The sequence below is a fragment of the Pinus tabuliformis genome, chromosome 7 (assembly GCF_031772625.1).
Source record: "Pinus tabuliformis cultivar Carrire ecotype Pingquan chromosome 7, CPIR1, whole genome shotgun sequence".
Taxonomy (NCBI): domain Eukaryota; kingdom Viridiplantae; phylum Streptophyta; class Pinopsida; order Pinales; family Pinaceae; genus Pinus; species Pinus tabuliformis.
The window spans coordinates 552,501,007-552,516,951 of record NC_142293.1 but is presented as its reverse complement, the minus strand read 5'-3'; the positions used below and the strand labels follow the sequence as shown (position 1 = coordinate 552,516,951).

Genomic DNA, 15,945 nt, shown 5'->3' with positions numbered 1-15,945 from the left:
AGCAAACCATGTCATGAAATAGAAGGAATCAAATATATAGAAATAGAAATATAGGCAAAGCATATTGTAAAGAACTCAAGACACCACCATAGCACCAGAATATTGTGCAATGTAACAAGATCTTAGGACCATAAGTCTGTAAATGGATAAATCTATATGCCTTATTAAATAAAAGAGACTTCTGAAATGTAGAATTTTAAGTGTGAAAAGCAACTTGCCAATTCTCTTAAATCATGAGGTGTACTTTTCATAGATCACTAATGCTTAATTTCACATTCATAAAATAAAATTCAAGAGGACAACTGCAATAAGTGTTCTTACAAACTCTAGCTCTTAAACAGTGTTCCACGGGTACTCCCCCCCCCCTAGGGGTCTAGTTTCCTCGCTCCCCCGCGCTCCGGGGACTTGCGGATGAGTAGGGGTCGTTTCCCCACGCTCCCAAAAATGAGGAAACTCAAGGGGATGTGCCAGGGAGTCGTTTCCCTTTCCTGAGGGGGCATTTCCGAAAAGGGGGACAAGGGGGGTCATGAGGGGACGAGGGGGGACGTGGTACACGTTTATGAAAAAAACGATTTTAATTAACCTTATAAAGCCGCAGCGTGAACACTGAACCCTCACACTCACAGCCTTCGAATTCAAAACTCCTCCCTCCCGTTGAGCATCCTACGAGCAGCGCTGCAGCCTGCAGCAGTTGCCAACTTGCCACGTCCACGTCCACAATGCAGCAGTTGCGAGTCCAACATTGTTCCAGTCAACAGCGAGGAGCGGACTGCTACAGGTAAGTACAGAAGTAACAGAACTGTTTGTAATTTTTATTTTTATTTTCATTTTTTATTTTATTTTGAATCTGTGTTAACTGTGATTCTGTAATTGCGTGTTTTATTTTTTTTTTCATTTTTTGTTAAATTTTTTTTTTAAATTTACTGTATATACTATAAGTATAAAGTTTCTGTGATTGGCCATGTCATCTGGTCACTGGACATTGCTACATTTTGCTGATATTCTGCACACTCATTCATGAGCATTTGTGTTGAGCATATATGACTTTGCATCTTCACAATAGGCATTTACATCTCTGCTATGGTGACTGGTCTGCCATTATAGTCTGCGCATCAACAGCAATCTGACCATGCTATAACACATCCATGATGTGTCTTAAGCCTTCCAAAATTTCTCTTGAAACCCCTCAGACATGGATACCTAACCTTAGAACCTGTATTGTAAATCCTGTATAACTGACAGTTCTGGTGATTAACCAATACTGAAGCTTGGATGATCAGCTGGTGGTAAACAACAGTTGTCAAGGGATCCGTGGGCAAAACACATGCTTCCAATCTTGTATTTTGAATTTTCAAGAACTTGTTGTAAGTATACTTGCCATAGTCCCCAGTCTCTGGCCCTTAATGATTTGATGGAGGATTCCTTCATACAAAAACATAGCAATTGCTCATATTCTAATTGCACAGCTACCATGTATATAGTATAAATTATTAAATTATAATTGTGCCACCATGAGGGCATATGCAAACAACATAGGGTGTGATCTGACTTCGGATTTAATTAATATATGCTTTCTTTGAACCTGTGCGACATCTGGTTGACTACTGCCCATGATTTTGTTTGGACATTTTACAAACTGCATTGCTCTAGCTTCAAACATGCCCTGGTAGAGCACCTCAATCTGAAGTTAGTTGCACACTTCTGCTACAGTGACTTGTCTCTGGCATCTGTAGTGTATGAAAAATCATATAAACCCCCTGGAAATGTCATCATTTGCTGCGCATTCATCTGCTAGCCTATCGCTGTAGCCTACAACAAAAACTGAACATTAAGTACAACAGAACGAATCTATAGTTTCACTGTTTTAAATTTTTTAGGCTGCTGTTTTTTTTCTTTTCATTTCTTTTCATTTCTTTTTTTATCATTATGTTTTGAGTGTTCACTGTGTTTTAAAAAAAAAATTGCAACTGTTTTTGTAAATTTTAATTTTTTTAAATTGTTTATAATTTTTGACTGTATCAATGTGGTTTAAAGTTTAAATTTTAATCGAAACCGGATTCGTCCTAAACCCCCTGCGAATCCCGAATCCGGCGAATCCGACACGATTCGGTCCGGATTCGTGTCCAAATCACAGGACACGTCGTGTCCGAGGGCGTGTCACGATTTTCAGGGGCGTGTCGCGATTTTAGGACACGTGTCCGGTTTCCAGGACTCGCTAAGCTCAGCGCGGTTATGAAAAGGGCGTGTTTGGTCATTAATATTTTCATTTGGTAAGTGATTTGTGCTGTTGCAGCAAGGAGTAGAGCATTTTGGCAGCTTCATAATCAAGTCTAGGCCCTAGTATTGATATGCTATTCATGGTAATGTTAAATTCTTAAAGTAAAAGGATATGCTATTCATTTTCATCCTTTTACTTAAATTTTTAACATTACCATGAAATGACTCAGGATGTTTGAGAGTGGTTCCGGCCTCATTGGATTTCATATGGAGAAAGTAGAATTTTAGATTTCATTCAAAATCCAGCAGACTTATCAGTTTTTCAGGATTTTAGGATTGGGGGATTGCAATGTTTCCATTGAATTTTGTCATGTATTAGGGTATGGAACTCGTATTTAATCAAGAGCACCAAACCAAGAGCTTCTGAATATGTCGCTCCCGCTCCCATTTTCGCTCCCGCTCCCCGCTTTCGCTCCCGCTCCCAAGTAACACTGTTCCTGATGATATGGGTCTGGACACCATTGTTGAGTTGGCATTGGCCAACATGGATCTCAATGATCCAGTGCTGGAGCCTGTTAGATTTGATGACTTAGAGGGGTCAGCCTCCATACCAGCAGATGCAAAGGCGACTATGGATACCGGGGAGGAGGAGGATGTAGAAGAGAGCAGTGGGGACCATGATGATGGGGACAGTGATGCTGATTCTGATGCTGATTGATGCCTTGAGGCTTGTATACCTGTAGTTGTTTTATATTTTCTATTTCTATTTGCCATTGGCATTGCACCAACACTACCTATGTAACACATTTTGATTTGATGACTTAATGAGAAAACTACAGTTGTCAATGTGTTTATCTTACTATCTTGTAGTTGTAAGTTGTCTTTCAGTTATGAATTATGAATCATGATTTAAATTTTTAATAGATTTATCATTTATGTGACCAGTACCACTGACATTTATTTGAATTTTGTATGTACTATGCATGCTAATAGCTATAGATGAAGATCTATGTTTGAAATCAATAAATTTGTATCATTAATTAAAATTTGTGTAAGAAATATGATAATATCTAATTTTTAATATATATATATATATATATATTATATATATATATATATATATATATATTTTTAATAAAATAATATATAACGTGTCATGTTCCGGGGGGTCAGCGTGTCCCGAATCCGACACCACGAATCCTGAATCCTACGTGTCCCGAATCCCCGTGTCAGGGGACTTAGATGTATGATGTATGATTATAAATTAGAATTTTAAATTTATATGATATTAGAAATTTAGATAATGATATTCATATCAATGATCATGCTTTGCAGCTTTTCAATTCAAACCAAATTGTCATAGTGGACTCAATTAATAAATTATATTTTATATTTATAAGTTTTCAAGACCTTGACGCTCCCCCACGTTTCCTAAAAAATGGTAGGGAGCTTTTGCATAGGCTGCTCCCGTGCCCCCTCGCTCCCACACCCCCTCATCCTGGAACCTTGGTGGAACATTGCTCTTAAAGCATTACAAATAGCCAATTTCCTTCCAGTTCATCAAGTTGTCCACTACAATAATGAATGTCGCAAAATTATCTCTATGCCAGTTGATTTTTACCTATAAAACAAAAGAGTAAAAAAAAGAAATAATAATAATAATACAAAGTTAATGTCAAAAAAAATTTAATACCCACTCTAAGGAGAAACAATCTAAAGTAAGACAAGCATAAAAAATGACAATTGGTTGTGGCTGTAATAAACAATAGTTCATTAACGAAATATCCAGCATGAGAATGAAAGATAGTTGAAGTTCATATATGGCAAATGCTATATATTTAATAAATGAATTAATGAGATTGATGATTTGCAATGCCATGTGACAGTATGCTTATATGCATTTATTTGTCATGGTCATTGAACAGTCATGTGCCCTAGTTCATTCATTTCCCTTCATTTTATTATTACTATTCCTATTTTAATGATTATTTATATATTTTATATTCATTACATTGCCAATCCCTTACAAGATGTTTTGTCCTCAAAGAAAATTATGGAAAAGGCTATGTTTTCGTTTGAGCCTGCAAATGCTTTGTCATAATTCCTCATTCATAAGGTTGAAGACACGAAACTATATGATCTTCAAAGTGCTAAAGCAAAATTGTCAAATTGTGAAAGGGTTGGACCACCGTAATTTGATCCTCTCTGGAACTATGTGTTTATAGGATTCCTAAAAAGAACCTTTTGTATTGTGATTCCCAAGGTGACTTCTACTTGGAGACAGAATTGTACTAGATATAAGATTCTTCGAAATGCAATTCAAATAATGTCTTTATTCAAAGTGATGTTGATATGTTAGTTAAGGTGTCAGCTCTTGTAGTTAGGATGTCAATAAGGTGTCTTTGTCACATGATCTTTCCTTATCATAGTTTTAGAATTTTCTTGATTCACTTTTTGTATTAAATATTCTTCATACACTTGTGTCACTCTATTGATCACTAAATTTTTATTAGTAACAACGCTTGGATTTATTAGGAGTTTTGTTTCAACTGTTCGTATTTCCACCTCTGAATATATCCTTAATTCAACTAAATCAATGATTGCTCCCTTGTTGATCAGAGCCACTTTCCTGGTTAGTCCCTCTAGCTTTTCCTACTGCAACTTCCTTCCATATTTATACTTCTTCATTTGTCCAATCAAGAATTGACTGTGATTCTTGAATCAAGAAATTTCTTCAACATTATCAGCTACAACCTTCTCAAGTTCTTTTTTGAAAATCCTAAATCTTTCGAAATGGCTTTTCATTATCTTAGGGGGGTTATATCTAATACATCTTCCAATTCCTCTAATGAGAATGCTACTAAGCAGGGCTCCATTGTAAAGAACTACAATGTTACCTTCTTCTTCTTATACGAGAATGTCAAAAAAAAAATTGAGCATGGCTACATTGTAAAATTCTACAATGTTACCTTCTTCCTCTCATAGCAGAACATCAAATTTTTCTTCTTTATGTTTGAAATAAAGGTCCCCAGCATTTCCCTCTAGGTTGAACCTAGAATTATGTTAACATCTTCATTAGACATAGATGTAATGTTAAATTGGGATATGAAAATATGTAATATTCCTAATGGAAATATTAAGTGATAACAGTAGTGAAATCATAAACATGCAATAAAAATTATACACACATGCAGAAATACCAGATTACACCAGAAATAACACCCAAAACGCTGAGCTTTTTTATTATATTAATCAGATGGAGTACAATGAGTAGGAACAGAAGAACCTAGGCTTGCTATAGGAAGCAAGGCAAGATCCCAAGTGAATATGATGGTACCCAAATGTTGGAAATGACTCTACTGCCAAATCTGCGTCCACCCAGAAAACTGTTGTTGCCCCTAGGAAGGAACTTCTAATTTAGCCCTCCAAACTAGTCCCAAAAATTCTGAGAAAGTAGTCAACAAAACCCAAAAATATCTCGCGAACCCAAGTGGTGGAAATGGTCCCAGAAATAAATGTGTCCTCCAACAATTTTTGTTGTTGACAGCCGAATGCAACTAGGAATTCTGCCCTCAGGAGTGCTCAGAAAATTCTGAGAAATTAATCCTAGCCTCCTCTCATAAAACCCACAAAAACCCAGAAGGGGTTTGGGCTGAGTCCAAAATTCCTCGATGGCCCCAATTTGTGTGTGGACCTCTAACTGGCTAGCAAACTAGTTGCAGATGAAATCTGCTACAAAATGCTCCAAATCTCTCCTAGAAAATCTCCTTCCCACTGAGTTAATTCCTCCCAAATTTTCTCTTATTCCTCTGTAGCCACAACATAGATTCTCCTTGCCTAAATGATTACGCAACAATGCCCAGTCAGCCCCTGCGCAGGCCAAGAACTAGAGCAGCTCAGCGCTCCCAAACACCTCACCACAGACCTGCAAATTGACAAGAAGCTCCAAACCTCTTTGTGGAAGGCTTCTCTGCTAATTGGTTGGCCCAAATTCCCCTTTTTGCTGGCCCTCCCAAGAGCCACAAATTTCTCTCTTGCGACCAAGGAAAACTCGCTCCAGTTGAAGGAAATGACTATAAATGTGCCCAATGGAAACTTTGAACTGAGCTCCCCAATTGCCTCACTAGGGAGACACTCGTCATTCTCCAAAATGAGAGTGGAATTCTCGCTCAAGAATTCCTTATGTTGAATAGCATGGTTGTCGTGGCTAAGAAGCTCAAAAGAATTGATGTTAAATTGTCAAATGGTCAAAAGTATCAAATGGAGGCCTCCAAGCTTTATTTATAATTGTTGGCCCTCTCTCCCTTGGTGGTTCCCACCTTCCACTAATTCGCAACCCTTCCTTTTTCTCTCTCTTCTCGTTAGTGCGAATTGCTCCATTAGGTCGAATTTCCTTCTCTTGTGGCCCCCACATTCCACTAGAGCTATAATTTTCTATTTCTCCCAAGTCCCATACACCAAAAAATGTCTCCAATGCCCAAATTACAAAATTGTGCTATGCTTAGCACCTCCCCAATAAACTCCATTAATCCCCTCAAATGAAAAATCAAAATTGGGGATATTACAAAATATAATATTTAATTCTTATTTTCAGATTATTTATTTCATACCCTTTTTATCTTTTTCAATTTTGTTATATCATATCCTTTTTGTTTATCTGCAAAAATCTATGTGCATTTATTTTAAGAGTCCCAAGATTTTCAGTTTGAATGATGCATATTTGTTTCCTTGTTGTGACATCTCTCCATCTCTATGCTAGGCTTCATTTCCAGTTCTCTCTACCCATGCTCAAGTTGTCTGCAGTTCTTCCCTAACAAGTCATTTTCTTTCTTGTAGCGAGCTTGAACTATTGTCCCCAACAATTTCTTCCCTCCCCTTTCTGTGGCTTTGCACAGTGACTTCATAAGGATTTCTACTGCATCTCAAGAATGTCAATCGATCTCAGTCTACCTAAAAAATATCAAACAAAATCCTTTTGTTTTCGCCCGCCTTGTGAAAAAGTAAAAGTGATCCGTTGTAGGTGTTTTGATTGACTCATATTCTTTGAGGTTCTTCGTAGTTTTTTGAATTGTTTAGATTATCGAGAGAAGATATAAAAGCAAGACATGTGAGTGGAACTTCGTCCACCCCAGCGCTATCTCAATAAGCTTATCTTGAGTCATAACCAAATAACCCAAGGCTTGGTTTTTGGTATAACCTAAACTCAAATCTCTTTGAAAAATGAACCTCACAATTGATAAAATTTACTCTAGTAATGATCTTGCACCATTAGCACATTTGAAGCTCTTTTGATTGGATTGGATCTTTACAATTGTCTAGTGTTATGGTTCATTATTGCCTAAAGTCTCCACTTCCACTTACTACAAGAGCTAGCAGTCCAAACTGAAGAAACAAACATCAAGACCACCAATCTTGCAATTTAGACAAATCCAAACCCTATTGAAGTAAAAATGTACTCAGGGGTTGTCATTCAATTAAAGGACACCCCAAGTAATGATTCGATAGTTAAGTCAACAACAACAATGTCTGATGGAAATCAGGAAATTGCCATAAAAATGTTTAATGAAGATCAAACAAGAAAAATTCCTTATCTACATCCAAATCACAAGAGTAGACACCTTAATAAATCTACAAATATATATCATGCAGAACATGAACAAACTTATGTTTCAAAGAATACTGAAATAAGCTCAATCCAGTCATACGATAACTATTCACCACACCTCTCCAAGGGTTAGAAGATTTCCCAAAAGATTAATCTAGGATGGTCTGATCTATTTTCAGTATGATAGTTCTGTCTATCGCTCAAAACATCATATCGTCTTGTATCAATAAAGATGAAAGCTCAAAAATAAGAAGATATTCCGATCAATAGAAGAGAACTGATCCTTCATCAGTAAGCTTTGAGGACAAAGCTTTTTGAAGGGGAAGGCAATGTAACAAACTAAATTTATATAAAAAATAAACACAAATAATGTAAAAGACAACAAATAAGATTAATGATTAATTAGTTAGCAATTAATGAAAAGGTATGTCCCTAAGGGCATAACCATTAGTGAAAGGGTACTTACCTGGCTATATATACAGGACCCTCATTCTCATTTGTATTCATTTTTCATACATTTTAATATATAATATTTGCATCCTCCATGGATATCTTCATATTCCAAGTTTTCTCGAGTATTTAACGAGAACTACGAACTTTGTTCGTTACAATCAGCATTGAGGATTGGCTCATTTTCCTCTTCCTTAATAGTCACTTCACTAATGGGAGGATGAAGCCTTTGGATTCTACGATATTAGCTTGCTCATTGATTTACTTATCTTCACTATCATCCTCATCATTTTGCTCACCCTCAGAGGATGATTCTTTTTCCACAACTTTTGTTGGAGCTTAAGTGTTTGGAACTTGAGATGAGCTTGGTTGTTTTCATCATTTGTTTCTTAGGGAAAGGCTTGCCTTTAGGAATATAATTTGATTTTTGAGCCCTTTCCAAGGTGGTGAGCTTGTTCATGTAGAGTCTATCTCGTGAGTTCATCTCCTCAGTTAGCTTATCAACTTTCTTAAGGAGCACTAAAAGGGCTCTTCAGTTTGGTCCTTGGATTTGCCCTTTTTTATTTCAACCTTAACTTTAGGATGTTCATCCACATCCATTTTGGAAATTTGTAGGTTTTGTTCAACTTCCATAACTAACTCTTTAGCCTCAGCCAAGCTCTTAGGTTTCTTATCCCTTAATGCATATGTCAAATGACCACCCACGGCCTTAATGAATTTGTCAAGTGTGTTAGCATCAGGGGGTCTCAAATGGTCAAGGATATCCCTAACTACCCTATCAAATTTTTGGATAAATTACTTTATGTATTTCCTTCCCCTATTTATTTGGTAAAATTTTTCAATATTTAAGATCCACTAGGCATTGCATGACCATCTTTTCATGAAAATATCTTCAAATTGGTCAGATTTTTCTATGCATCCCGGAGGGGAAGACTAAGGTACCATTCCCTTGATTGTCCTTCAAAAGATAAGGCAAATAGCGTCATTATCCTATCTTCATCGAATGCTAACCTACGGGAAATGGCCCAATAGAATTCTTCAACAAGGTCACGGGCACTAATGGTAGCATCTGCTAGAAATTTAGGGGAAGCAGTATAGGTGATTTCTCCTTGTTAATGATAACTGCTTGTGGAGACTTTTTATTTTTCTTAATTAGATTCTTCTTTAGCTTGATTATTATAGTGTTATTTTCATCAAATAGCTACCAAAACATAATCAACAATGAGACAAAGGACAGAAGATATAGGCGATCAACTGGCCAAAACCTCCCCAATCTTGAGAGAAAAACCCACAAAATTCGTCTTCTTATAGAATCTTCAATTGACGAATTCCAAGACTTAGACCCTTGACCAATAACCTCTCCAAGACCAAGTCAATGCTTCTTCTAGATGAACTTCTCCTTCTTCAAGTCAACATTGGTCAAACATGTACCACAACTTCAGATTTCAACCCTAACTCAAAATTTCAGCTAGTTGTTGTAGACTTGCAATTTCAGACTCTTCTACAAAACCCCTAGGTCACACATGTGGCTGGAATATGGACATATTTTATTCCTTTTGACTTCGCTTGACCTTGACTCCTTTCCTTGACAATTCGACTTGCTAATTTGACCTTCTTTGACCCAACTTCAGCTCCCTTGAGTCATTGCACTTTTCGATTCTTACTGCTTCAGAATGATGCCCTAATCTTCGCACGTGTAGAGAAATTTTCACCCAAAACAGATCAGAAATGTTTCTCCCTTCTTTCCTCTTCCTTCATCAAGTATTAGGCTTCCTTCTTCTCCTTGATCGAACTCCTCTTGATGCTTGAATGAATGTTTCTTGAGTGAGGCTGAGTGCTCTATATATAGGCTTCCAGACACCTGAATTTAGGCCGAGTTGTCATTGTTTTAGGCCAGCTTGTTGCTTGGGTAGACTGACTTGTTTGATAGCCCTTGACTTGATCTTGGAGGGTTATTTTGACTCTTTTTTTGACTCAAATAATTTTCTTACAATATGTAACATGCCCAAGGATGGTCCTTCATTCATGACAATGACTCCTTAGACATGTAGACTCAATGACAAGCCCTAGAAGCTCTTAGTGGGAACTTAACCTAAAAATAAATTCTCTTGAGCGTGAAACCCATGCCTCAAGATCAACAATAATAAATTTATTTTTCTCATTACATAAAACCACGATTAGATATGTCATTATGAAGATCGAACCTAGTTACATATTTCAACAACATCACCCTTAAACTTGGGTAACCAAATATAGTATTTCTCATGTAAAAGCTCAAGATTTATCACTCAAATTCAAGGGCATAAAGACACTAACTAAATGCCTCTTACTTCATGACATTTTGAGTTGGTCTTCATTTAGGTCAGTGCTAGACTCTATTGCCATCTTGGGAGTGGGATCACAGACCTTTTCAAACTCAAGGAGAAGACTAGGTCTAACAGGTGATGGAGTTCGTTCTCCACTTCTTGCAGCGGCCCTAGTTAAAGGAATGTTGTCACCTTCAAGCAAACTAAGGGATTGGACAATGAATGAAGTCGCGAGAGGAATAGTTGAAATGTCGTTTATGAATCAAATCCTCAATGATTCATTAGGGAGGTAGACCTGCTTCCTCCCCGGCAATAGAGCCAAAAAAGTTACCACTCATACTAGCAAGGATCCTAGGAGGGGATCCTATAGAGCAACTACAAGGTCAAGTGGCAACAATGGAACGATGGCCCACTGTCACCTCAACTAAAGCTCCCTGCTCTTTATGAACTTTCATCGATGGGAGGAGTCCCGGTATGATATCAATCACTCGAACTAGCAGATCAATGAAGGGAATGAAAGGTGATTCACAAAGCCTATTCACAAGAGAGACTCAAATAATTGGCTTGCTTGCTTTAGAAGCACAGTGATTGATGCTCTAGGAAGGGATAAAGTTATGTTGCAGGAAACGTGGCATAGAGGTTCGTTTCCATACGGAAACGAGCACGAAACGCGGAAACGCGTTTCGTACGGTCGTGAAACGCATTTCCGGCCGTACTGCCACGTTTCCCGAAACGGAAACGTGGCCAGTACGACCGGAAACGCGTTTCAGGGCCGTACGACCCACGTTTCCTCATTAACTTGTGTTTTTAAATTTTTATTTTTTTTTAATTTGTTTCTTAATTTACTTTTAGGGTATGTTAGTGACTTCTAGATGTGTCTCTAAAGTTATAAAGGTGAATTTTTGCCCTAGTGTTGATATGCAGTTCATCAGGAAGTTTGAGGCATATGCAGTTCATGGTAATGTTAAATTCTTAAAGTAAAAGTGATATTCTCCTTTATTTTTCATTTTCATCCTTTTACTTAAATTTTTAACATTACCATGAAATGACTCAAGATGTTTGAGAGTGGTTTCGCCCTCATTGGATTTCATATGGAGAAAGTAGAATTTTGGATCTCACTCAAAATCCAGTAGACTTGTTTGTTTTTCAGGATCTCAGGATTGGGGGGATTGCGATGTTTCCATTGGATTTTATCATGTACTAAGGTATGGAACTTGTATTTAATCAAGAGAATCAAGCCCTCTATGCAGGGGAAACTCCCAATAATCAAGATCATGTAGGGTACTAGGGTATGAAACGTGTATTTAATCAAGAGCACTAAGGTCGTTCAACTATGTAGGAGGAGACTCCCAATACAACAGTGGTCCTTCTAAAGAATGGGATGTGGATGCAGAAAATCCTGATTTGGATCTCTCTCTTGCAGCCTTATAGTCTTTATTGTACTTGCAACCTCATATATTAATATAAATAAAGGCTGATTTTGAGATTTGGATATATAATAAACGTTGCTTTTGCATATTCCGATATTTTTATTTTCATTATCTGATCATTCATGAGGAAATGTGATGTAAATTAAATCTTAATGTTTAAGTGTAATAAATTATAATGTATTATTTATGCTTTATGATTGCACACACACACACACATATATATATATATATATATATATATTTTCAATATATATATATATATATATATATATATATATATATATATATTCGCGTTTCACCGTTTCCAAAATTTGGGGAGGTCGCGTTTTGTATCGCTTCCCGTTTCGGAAACTCGTACCCGTTTCCCCGTTTCGTGCAACTTAGGGATAAAGGGATATGTAAGCTTAGGTTTGGAGAATATCCCTGAAGAAGAGGTATCCTAGACCTAGGGATCTCGAAGAAGAAATGGTTTCTATGTAATCCTTGTGGAATTTGAGTCACAAAGTTGTGGGACCACAAAGAAACCAAGTGGGCCCAAAGTAGGTCAAGGGTATGGAGTCGAACGACAATGGAGGGGCTTGACCAAGTTAGGGAGGAGAATAGGATCAAAGGAATAATTCGCTTTGAAATTCAAGTGCAATGATCCAAATGAGGACACTAACACAAAGCAACTTAGGGAGACGAATCATCCTTGAGCTAGGGTTTATAATATCTCAAGATTCCACAATCGGACTGATCTCAGACTCCGAGCACCCCTTGAGAAGACCCCAGCGCAGCTGTGGACCGATTTTCAAGGGTTTTGGATGGCTACAAAAGATTTCACTTGATGCCCTAGGAAACCTTCTAGGGTTAGGCCTAGAATTGGGAGAAGTGAAGATAAGAGAGGTTATTTTGACCACCAAAGGGGTGTGAGGATCAGTGCCTTACTTCTTGGGCTTAATGGAGTCAAGACACACCTAGATCGAGAATTTTCATGAGCTAAGGAGCCCTAAATGATCCTCGCTAGCCTTTCAAGATGCAGCAACTAGGTCATTTAGGGTATTATACTTCATATTGCAAAGAAGATGAAGTTTCAAGGCTTGTTAACCTATTAGGTGCCTCTAGGAACATTCACCATTTCCCTCAAAGAGCAACGCATGCAATATATCATCTATTAGAGGCTTGAAGAAGAATTTCACATTATTTTGGCCCATACAAGAACAAAGATAACAATATCATGCATTAAACAAGTAAGATAACAATAATACCATTAAATTTCACTTACATGAGAGAGAGAGTATATATCCATTCATCAACTTCGCATTAGAAAAGAAGCTCCAAAGACAATAGTGAAAATCCAAACATCATAGTGCACCAAGAAACTCCAAAATTTCATCCAAGAAAGCAAGTGCAAAAATCTCTCAAGAGATACAAATCCAATCCAATTGATGATGAGAGGAATAAATGAGCCTCTCATCTATTTATACAATCCAACAGGGGGTTCGAATAGCCTACTTAGCCTAATAATGCCCCAAAAAATAAAATAGTGTACGATAAAAACATGACTTTGTGACAAGACCACCAAGATAGCTCAATAATACAAATACAAAGCCTCTCGAGAGGGAAAACTAGTATGCATAATGAGTCGTTGGGCCATTGAGGAGGCCTAGTGGAGTCCAAAGTGTGCCAATGTGAGAGAATAGGCTCCAAACATAATGATCAAGGGGGTGGCCCCTTGATGTCAAAGTAAATCCAATGTGGTGCCCCAAATGGATGTCGGGGCACAACAACAGCCTCATGGGACTCTAAGTGGATCAATAATGCCTGTATACCATCTGCAAACGCTGGAATGATGACATAAGCCCTCCCATAATCTCTTGTGGGGAGACACATCCTCATTTGGACCCTAGAACATCTGCCAAGTGTATGGTGCAAGTGTGAAGCAAGTTGGGCAAGGTGGTCCAGGTGCATCATCCTCATCCATAAGGTGGAACACGAGCAAGCAACAAGTAGTGCTGAGGGATCCATGAAGTGGAATACTACTCTCTATTGTGGTGTAGGCCCATGGCTCTCAACACTCACCCTACAAGTGCCAATGTGACCCTCTAGAGGGCTTGGACCCCTATAGGGAGACCAAACCCCAAGTGGAGACGCACTTGCAATCCTGCATAAGATCCAATGTGTCTCCTCTCCTTCCAGTACAACAAATCATTGGCGTAATTGAGTAAAAGAGCTTACAAATCATGGAAAACAAGTGGGCACTTCATAATTGCATGCCCTTCCATAGTGGCCTTTGGCATGTACAAGTATCTCCAAGCTCAATAAAAGGGTTAACCAAGGACTCTATTAAGTGGTTTCAGCCTTTAAAGGGGGTGACATGTCCATGGTACATCCATCAAGTGATAGGTGGCATGTGATATAAAGGTGGAGCGGAGCGACAGACCAAATTGAGTGTGAGAACTTCTTACCACAATAGACGACAAAATAGAGCTATTATACCTGTTCAATAAAGTTGTAACAAGGAAAGAAACCTGTTGTTCAAACCTGTGATTTTTTTACTTCTGAGGAGTACAACAGGGCAACAAGTAGAAAGCCACTTCAGAGACCCGAAAATGACTTTTAGTCGACTTGGAACTCAAAAGACTTAATTGAAGATGTTGGTCCTATAAAAGACCTTTCCCAGGAGCGCAAGAACAATAAATTTGGGTAAGTAGTTTGAGAGATATTCAATTTGCAACTCAACTACCATGAAAATAGCCCACAATAGTGAGGACTGAAAATTAGCCAAAAAAGATGATCAGACTTGCAAATTGTTTTGGACATCCAATATATGATCTCGAAGTAATAAATAATTAATGGGGAACCTCTTTAGATCGAGCATAAGGGATACAAAATATTTATTCTTGAAATTTCACGTATTCCAAGGCAACAGTTTGCCTTCGATCACTTCCAATTGCTGTAAAATGTTTCCAGGACCTGTAATTAGCTTCGAAACACTTCGAAATGCAATTGATACAACAATATGAGGTAAAATAAGTGGGGTCACACAGCTTTAGGGCTTAGCATTTCCCAAAATTGCATATTTTGTGGTGATTTTACCAATGATATAATCAATAAATGCAATATAAGCCACAATTTACTGAAGATATTCACTATTTAAATATTTTTTTGGAATTTTGTAAGAAATAATTTTACTTTTTAAATAAAAAATAGGGCTTTAAATTTTAATATTTAATGATAACTATAAATTTATGAAAAAATACAAGGAATTTAGAGATATAATTTTCAATTTTGCATGGAAATTGATTGCAAATTGTTGGAACAAGGATACGATTCTTTTTCCACAAGATTCAAAAACAGGGAATTAAGTCATCTCTTGATTTGGTATCTCAATGCTTAAGGTTTTGGAATGCGAGGTGGAACACTAAGGATACAACCCTAGCATCAAAACAAGTAATAGAACCAAAATCCTACTGAAAGGGCCTTCCAAGAAGTAGATTCTCTAACCAAGCAACCAACAATTATAGAAGATAAGGTTATTTACCTCTAGAGGGTAGAGTGAATCATCTCCCAAAAGAGAACAACAATACCTTGTATGAATTAAGAGAAAGTGTGAGATAAACCCTAGACCTCCTCTTCCAAGACTAACTGGATAGATTAGCCTAACCTCGCAGAGACTGTGTTGCTACAAAAATTGTCTTTGAAATAAATTTGATCAACCAAACAAGAGAAGAGAATTCACATGTAAACCTTTTGTCTCGTGAAAAAATTCACATTTGATAGATCTCAACAAGTTTACAATGATTTCCCAAGGAGGATAAGCCCTATATTTATAGATGAGGCTCTTCAAAGTTCAAAAGTCCTCTCCTTGGCCTCCCAAAAAATAGGATTTGCCATCCACAAAATGCTTGGAGGCTAAGTCAAGAGTAATTTAATTTTCAAAATTAAATTGAGTAAA

At 37.4% G+C, this 15,945-nt stretch overlaps 1 protein-coding gene across 1 annotated transcript in view; it reads right to left on the bottom strand.

Moving 5' to 3' along the window:
• The window catches only part of LOC149248565 (uncharacterized), a 392,334-nt gene that overhangs the window by 305,895 nt on the left and 70,494 nt on the right, over positions 1 to 15,945 (bottom strand). The gene's annotated exons all lie outside the window — the stretch shown is intronic.